Genomic DNA, 8,231 nt, shown 5'->3' with positions numbered 1-8,231 from the left:
AAAGTGGAACATCAAAAACCACCTGGAACCCTGCAACCATTGGAGATACCACAATGGAAATGGGAAGAGATTACGATGGATTTTGTTACTGGGTTACCAAGAACCTCTGCCGAGCGTGATGCAATTTGGGTAATTGTAGATCGATTGACAAATCAGCGCATTTTCTGCCAATTCAAATTGGTCACAGCTTGGAGAAACTCGCCCGGTTATACATTCAGGAGATAATACGATTGCATGGAATACCTTCATCTATTGTGTCAAACAGAGATCCAAGGTTTACTTCTAGATTTTGGGGAGCTCTACAGAAAGCTTTTGGGACGAAGTTGCACTTAAGTACAGCATATCACCCACAGACTGATGGACAGACAGAACGGACAATTCGTACCTTGGAAGATATGTTGAGATCTTGCGTAATGGACCAACAGGGTAACTGGGACAAATACTTGCCATTGATTGAGTTTTCTTATAACAACAGTTATCAACAGAGTATCAGAATGGCACCATATGAGGCCCTCTATGGAAGAAAGTGTCAATCACCATTATGCTGGTATGACAAGGAGGAAGGCAGGATTTTGGGCCAGACTTGTTACAAGAAACTACCGAACGGATTAAGCACATTCAAGAGAAGATTCAAACTGCCCAAAGTTGACAAAAGAACTATGCAGATAATAGGCGTAGGCCCTTAGAATTTAACGAAGGTGACCATATTTTCTTAAGAGTGACACCTACGACTGGAATAGGTAGAGCTCTTAGGACTAAGAAATTGAATCCACGATACTTAAGTCCTTTTCAAATTCTTAAAAGAGTCGGTCCAGTAGCATACCAAGTAGCTCTCCCTCCTTATTTGTCAAACCTTCATGATGTTTTTCATGTTTCACAACTCAAAAATTATAATCCCGATGAAAGCCACGTTTTACAACCAGAGATAGTACAGCTGCGAGCCGACTTGACATATCAAACCCTACCAGTCAGGATTGTGGAACGAAGTGACAAATAGCTTAGAGACAAGACAGTATCATTGGTTAAGGTAGCATGGGGACAAACTGGAACTGAAGAGTACACATGGGAGCTGGAAGATAAGATGAGAACAGACTACCCGTTTCTCTTTTCAGGTAATTGAAATTTTGAGGACAAAATTTTCTTTTAGGAGGATAGAATGTAACGGCCTAGCCCCGATGAAACGGCACTTTTTCGGGATCAAACGGAATTTTTACAGAATTTTTAGGAATTTCTATGCATATAAGCACCTCCACTGCACAGGTGCTGCGTCATCATGCTGCTGAGTCAGCAGCTTGATTGCACAGGACACTTCTCCTAATCTAAGTAGGCACGTCGCGAAGAGTTGCGTTTTTGAGCCACTTCGCGCCCGAATTTTAAAATTCTGATTTCCGTGGTTAGTCTCTATGTGACGAGCCAGTCACGAATTTTGAGAAAAAATTATATTAATATAATATTCATATATTATTATTTTATTCAGAATATTATATTATTATCTTCTCTACTCTGATTAATGTTGATCTATGTTTAGTAATATAATAACCGAGCTTGAAATCTACCGGTAACGGATAATACCGGCATTCTTAGATGAACTTAGCACTGCTAATGCTTCATCATATATCTTTTATTCTTATGATTATCCAGTTACTAGTGTCATTTACACTAAGTAACTTAATGTTTATCCATTAGTAGTGTAATTACTTAAGTTCTAATACATCTAGCTTTAGTAATTATCCTTTCCTGAGATATTTTGACAAGTAACTTTTGGATAATCATCATCCAAAAGCCACGGCCTTCCTTGGACAGCTTGGCTATCATTTTTGTTCTTGGAAAAGCTTAGAACACCATGAAAGAAAACCATGAAGTTTCCATGAACACCTGAGCTACTTTCTCCGTTCTTTCTCAAACCGAAACCCCTATCAAAAATCTAATCTTACCAAAGTGTTCGCCTCTTCCTCCTCTTCATTTCTATGTCACTTTTCATGGAGTAAATCAAGGTATGAAGGCTGCTCCTCCTCCTTGAAGATTCGGCCATGGTGGTTCCTTAAGTTAATGATGTTTTCTTCATGTTCTTTCTTAGGATCTCTTATTCAATCACCAAAAGCTCCAAGAAAACGTGATTTCTAGTTACCTTAAGGTGAGGAAAATCTTCATTTCATCATCATGAAGCTTCAGCCTTCATGGTTCATAAGATTCTAAAGTTGTTTTTGATGTTAAAATAGGCGTAAAAGTGCTTCTGGAAGCTTGTTTTTGGTGCAATCTCGGACAGCAGCAAAGGAGGTAAGGTTTGGTAAATTAGTCAATGATTGGCTGTGTTCTTGAAGTGTTAAACCAGATCTTGTTGCTTGAGATTTGATTTTGGGTGTTTGTGTGATGGTTTGATCATGGAAACTTGTTGTTTAATGCTTGAAAATCATGTTTATGATGGTTTTGAAGTGGCTGTTGGTGCCGCTGGAAAACGTGACATTCCAGCCATGAAAATCATGATTTTTGATGCTTATGTGATGTGTATTTTATGGCTGAAAAGTTTCTCTTTGGTTTGATAAAAATCAGGTTCAAATCGGTTTCCGAAAAGATTGAAAAACTAGTTGAAAATCAAGCAGAAATCTGATGAACTTTTGAAAAAAAATGTTTTTGGTTTTTGAAAAACATGAAAACGTGTATTCAAGGAGTTTTGGGGTCAAATGCAATTATTAAAAAGTTTGGGGTTGAAAATTAATTAATCAAAAGTTGAGGGGCTAAAGTGCAAATATTAAAAGTTATAGGGGTCAAAGTGCAATTTCCAAGAAGTCCGGGGGTCAAAATGTAATTTTTGAAAGTTAAATAAAATATTATTATTTTAATAATAAAATATTGATAAAAAGACAGTTTTCCCTGAAAGCCTCAGGAAGGCAGATTTGAGTCCAGAATTCTCTAATTTCCTTTACTAAACACCTAAGAAGAGGCATAAGAGAAGATATAGAGGTATATGAGGTAAAGAAACAAGATTTTGAAACCTGTGTTTAAGTTAAAAAGAAAAGGAGTTAAAAGTGATATAGCTGTGTACCTGACCTTACAGAGTAAACAGAGAATTGTAAAATGAGCTTTCTGTGATGTTGTAATGCTTGATTTATGATGATTGCTAAATGATGGAAAGTATGGTTATATGTGAATTATGAGCCTTCGGGCAATGCTTGTGAATGTTGTGCGGGGACGCCCGTATTGTGATGTTGCTTCCCAGACAGGCTGCGGTAGAGTAGTACCAGCCCTGCAAGTTGAATGCTTGGTAGAGGCCTGACTTGCATACCTGCGGTATATTGAGACCTGAGCAAATACCAGCCCTGCAAGTCGAGAGCACTTGGTAGAGCGTATGCGGTACTTAATCTGGGATTAAGTTCTGGGAAGGCCTTATCTGACTTGGAGGGTCGGATTGCGTCGGGTGCGGGTCGAAACCGACAAATGAGCTCATTACCTGCAGTAGGGACAGACATGCATCATACTTGTTTGTGCATTATTTATTGCTTATCTTCTTGTGTTCTTGTTCTATTCTTTGTTTGTTTGAGCATAACTGTGTGATTGCATATTAATGTGTGAATGTGCATTTACTTCCTATTTTCTCTCTTGTTCATGTGTTAGTTTATGTTGCTGTTATGTACATATTACTCTATATTTATTTATACTTCTATAACCACGGACATTATAAACGAACTTAACTGTAAACCCGACCTTACTAAGAACTCCCCAGTTCTTACCCCTTACACCTCTACAGATGGACACGGGAGTCCTATTCTACGAGATTGATCCACCGTACATCCACGAGGACCCGGTGCGTGGCGAGTATTACATCTACTGTGCGGTACCTCATATCCGTAATTATGTAGTTCGTGGTAGATCTTTCCACTACCCTATTAGGACAGCATACTTTAATCCTGATGCACCTATGACTTTCCTTTATCTTGGTTACACCCCGGCGGACCTGGGATACCTCATCCTGAGGAGCAGATGCCACCTCCACCTGACTATCCTCCTCCACCTGAACCTCCTCTACCTGATGAGCCTATACCTGCCCAGCATATCCATGAGGCACCTCCTGCACCCTTTCTCCTTGATGAGTGGGGTGTTCCTGTGTTACCACCCGAGCTTGATCCTTTACCTGAGCCGATCGAGCCTCCTATCTTTGATGAGCAGCAGGGACATGAGTATGATCAGATCTTGGAGGCGCCACCTCCTTCTCCCGACTGTATTTTGTTTAGTAGCTATCCTTTTATGGTTTCTGTGGCCAGCAGTGGTTCCTCTGCTATCACTCCGGTAGAAGAAGAGGACGAGGAAGAAGAAGATCCAGAGGAAGATCCTAACTTCATAGTTATCTCCTCTGACAGCGATGACGATGAGCCAGGCAAGGCGCCAGCAGGCGAGCATCACCATTCGCCCGGTGATTTTCCGTGAGGTACTCTAGACCAGGATTGAGGAGACTTTTTGAGACGCCTAGTCTAACTTCAGTACATTAGAGTGTCTCCCTCACTTTTGTTAGCATGATTAGAAGGAATAGGCATATATCAGAGTTAGGCTAGCCTGGGTGCCAGCTTAGGGGCTTTTGGTCAGGCCAGGCCCGGGGGCGTCTTAGGTACATATATGTATATACTATATGAGTCACTGACTTACGGGTGCTGTACCATAGCTCTATGCTTATATAACTGAACCACTTCTGTAACATGATGTATATTATAGTGTGTTGTTCCATATTCTGTTATCTTTTGTCTTATGTATGTGAATGTTTAATTATCCCTTGATATATGGAAGGTATGCGACTTTAAATTATTCTTGTTAAAAAAAATTTACTTGTAAAATTCGCACGGTTTTAACAACGTACAGGCTTATATTTATTAATTAATAATACAAAAAGGAAAAACAAGTTGGTAACATTCAATTTCTAGTATGATCTAGACATGCTGGAAGTTGGGTCGTTACAATTTGGTATCAGAGCGGTTCTTCCTGTTAGAGCCTGGGGAATGGACTGAATCATGCTTTATTGCATGCTCTGTGGTGTGTCTCATGCTTATAGGGTATCTATGTGATATGTGTTGCATGAATGTCTTTGTGCTTTCATTCTGATAATGTTCACGCCCAACCTGAGGTATTAAGACTGATCACCTTGGTATTGATTGTTTGGTATGAACAAAATCAGTATGCCTCCACGGAGACGTAGCGATCGGAAAGGGTCTACTGTTAACAATCCGCTACGAAACGATGATAATCTGTTTGCTGCGATTCACACTATGGTTGAGGCTGTGCGTGAAACGGCGACTGCTAATACCCGAGCAGTTAACCGTCTGGGGGAACGTAATAGAGAGCGTAACAATGACCGTAATGGTGAGAATGGTGGGAACGGTGATGGAGATAACATGAATCATGATAGGCCTATGACATTAGCTGCTTTCTTGAAAGTTAATCCACTGAAGTTCAAGGGTACGACTGTAGCAACTGAAGCTGATAATTAGTTCCGAGGCATAGAAAGGTCCTTGAGGGCATAGCATGTCCCGGAAGAACAGTTTGTAGAATTTGCTACTTATATGTTGGAAGAGGATGCTCAGCACTGGTGGCAGGGCATTCAAGGTTTATTGCAGCAAGATGAGGGTAATATTTTGTGGGATGTTTTCAAAGAAGAGTTCTATAAGAAGTACTTTCCTAGAGTTACTCGTGAGGCAAAGGAGATGGAGTTGATGCAGTTGAAACAGGGAAGTATGTTCGTTGCTGAGTATACAAGGAAGTTTGAAGATTTATGTCATTTTTCCAAAGTTTGTCAAGGGAATCCAGCAGATTTCGAAGAGTGGAAATGTTTGAAATTTGAAGGGGGACTCCGTGAAGATTTGTTGAACTCAGTGGTTCCATTGGAAATACGGAATTTTGCGGAGTTGGTTAATAAGAGTCAGCTAGTAGAGGACTGTGCTAAGAAGATAGCTGCAGCTCGGATGAATCGCCCAGGATCTTCTTTTCAGAATTATAATCGGTATACAGCTCCTCAGGGAAGGAATTTTAAGCAGGGAGCAATGCCTTCACGAAGGTACAATCAGAACAGAAATGTTCATGCACGTCCTACAGAAGGGAATGGAGGAAGAATGAGACAGGATATGGGTAAGCGACCTCAGCAGGCGCAGATGCGACCAGTATGTAGGCAGTGCGGAAAGGAGCATGGAGGTAGACCTTGTCAGCTTACAGGCGTTATCTGTTTTTCTTGTGGTCAGCCTGGACATATGGCTAAGGACTGTCCGAAGAAGCTAGTACAAGGAATAGATAGGCCGCGACAGCAAGGATGTGTGTTTGCTTTGACTGCTGATGATGCAATGAAATCAGACTCCCTAATTCAAGGTCAGTGTTATGTCAAATCTCGACTCTTAACTGTACTGTATAACTCTAGTGCATCACATTCATTTATTTCTGAGACTGTTGCGCATGAGTTGGGATTAGATTTCACCATGTTAGATTATAATCTAATTGTTCGTACACCCACATCTCAAAATGCCTTGACTAGTCAAGTATGTCAACAGGTGCCTTTTGTTATTGAGGCTAGGACTTTTATACATGACCTGGTTTGTTTGCCTTTGTGTGGTTTAGATATTATCTTAGGTCTAGATTGGTTGTCCAAGCATCATGTTTTCCTTGATTGTTTTAAACAAATTGCTATATTTCCATCATCTGAAATGCACACTGAACCAGTTGAGTCTTGTACTTTCTATTTGAATTCCCTAAGAGTTATTTCTAGTAATAGTGGGTTAGAGGGTTACGTTCTACTATCGGCTAGCTCAGAAACTAATGAACAAGACTTGGAGCAAATCCGAGTGGTGAAGGAGTTTTCTGATGTTTTTCTGGATGATATACCTGAGTTTCCACCTCAGAGAGAGATAGAGTTTAGTATTGATCTGGTTCCTGGAGCCGGACCAATTTCTATAGCACCGTATCGGATGTCACCATTGGAATTAGCAGAGTTAAAGAAGCAGTTGAATGAATTGCTGGGGAAGAAGTTTATTCATCCGAGTGTATCACCATGGGGAGCTCCAGTGTTACTAGTAAAGAAGAAGGATGGTGGAATGAGGTTATGTGTGGATTATCGGCAATTGAACAAGATCACAATCAAGAACAAGTATCCACTCCCAAGGATAGACGATTTGATGGACCAGCTGAGAGGTGCGACAGTATTCTCGAAGATTGATTTGCGGTCAGGTTACCATCAAATCCGGGTGAAGGAATCAGATATACCTAAGACTGCCTTTCGAACTAGGTACGGTCACTATGAGTATACGGTTATGTCCTTTGGACTGACTAATGCTCCTGCTGTATTCATGGATTATATGAATCGCATTTTCGTCCGTATCTATATCAGTTTGTGGTAGTCTTTATAGATGATATCCTCATCTATTCCAAGACAGAAGAAGAACATGGAGAGCATTTGAGGATTGTGTTGCAAATATTAAGAGCACGGAAGCTATATGCGAAGTTGTCGAAATGTGAGTTTTGGGCGACAGAAGTGGCATTCTTGGGACATATGATCACACGAGACGGAATAACTATAGATCCTTTAAAGATTGAGGCCGTAGTACAATGGAAGCAACCCAAGACAGTTACAGAAATTCGTAGTTTCTTGGGGTTAGCAGGATACTATCGGCGGTTTATCAAGGGTTTTTCACAGATAGCTTTACCTTTGACTCGCCTTACTAGGAAGGAAGTTCCGTTTGAGTGGACAGAGAAGTGTGAAGAAAGCTTTGAAACTTTAAAGGAAAAGCTGACGACGGCGCCAGTTTTGGTGTTAGCAGACCCACAGGAACCTTTTGAGGTGTATTGTGATGCTTCTTCTAAGGGACTTGGATGTGTATTGATGCAGCATAGGAATGTGGTAGCTTATGCTTCGAGACAACTAAGACCTCACGAAAGGAACTATCCGACACATGATTTGGAATTAGCAGCAGTGGTCTTTGCACTTAAGATTTGGAGGCACTATTTGTACGGAGCCCAATTTGAAGTCTTCTCTGATCATAAGAGTTTGAAGTATATCTTTGATCAGAAAGACCGTAATATGAGGCAGAGGCGATGGATGGAATTCTTAAAAGATTATGATTTTAAGTTGAGCTATCATCCTGGGAAGGCAAATGTAGTCGCAGATGCTTTGAGTCGGAAGAGTTTGGGCATATCCTGGATGATGATCAAGGAAGAAGAAATGATCTCAGCCTTTGAAAACTTAAAATTAGGAATGAGAGAGACAT

Source organism: Arachis hypogaea, chromosome 19 (genome assembly GCF_003086295.3).
Source record: "Arachis hypogaea cultivar Tifrunner chromosome 19, arahy.Tifrunner.gnm2.J5K5, whole genome shotgun sequence".
Lineage (NCBI taxonomy): Eukaryota > Viridiplantae > Streptophyta > Magnoliopsida > Fabales > Fabaceae > Arachis > Arachis hypogaea.
The sequence above is the reverse complement of the archived record's forward strand: the minus strand, read 5'-3'. Positions refer to the sequence as shown.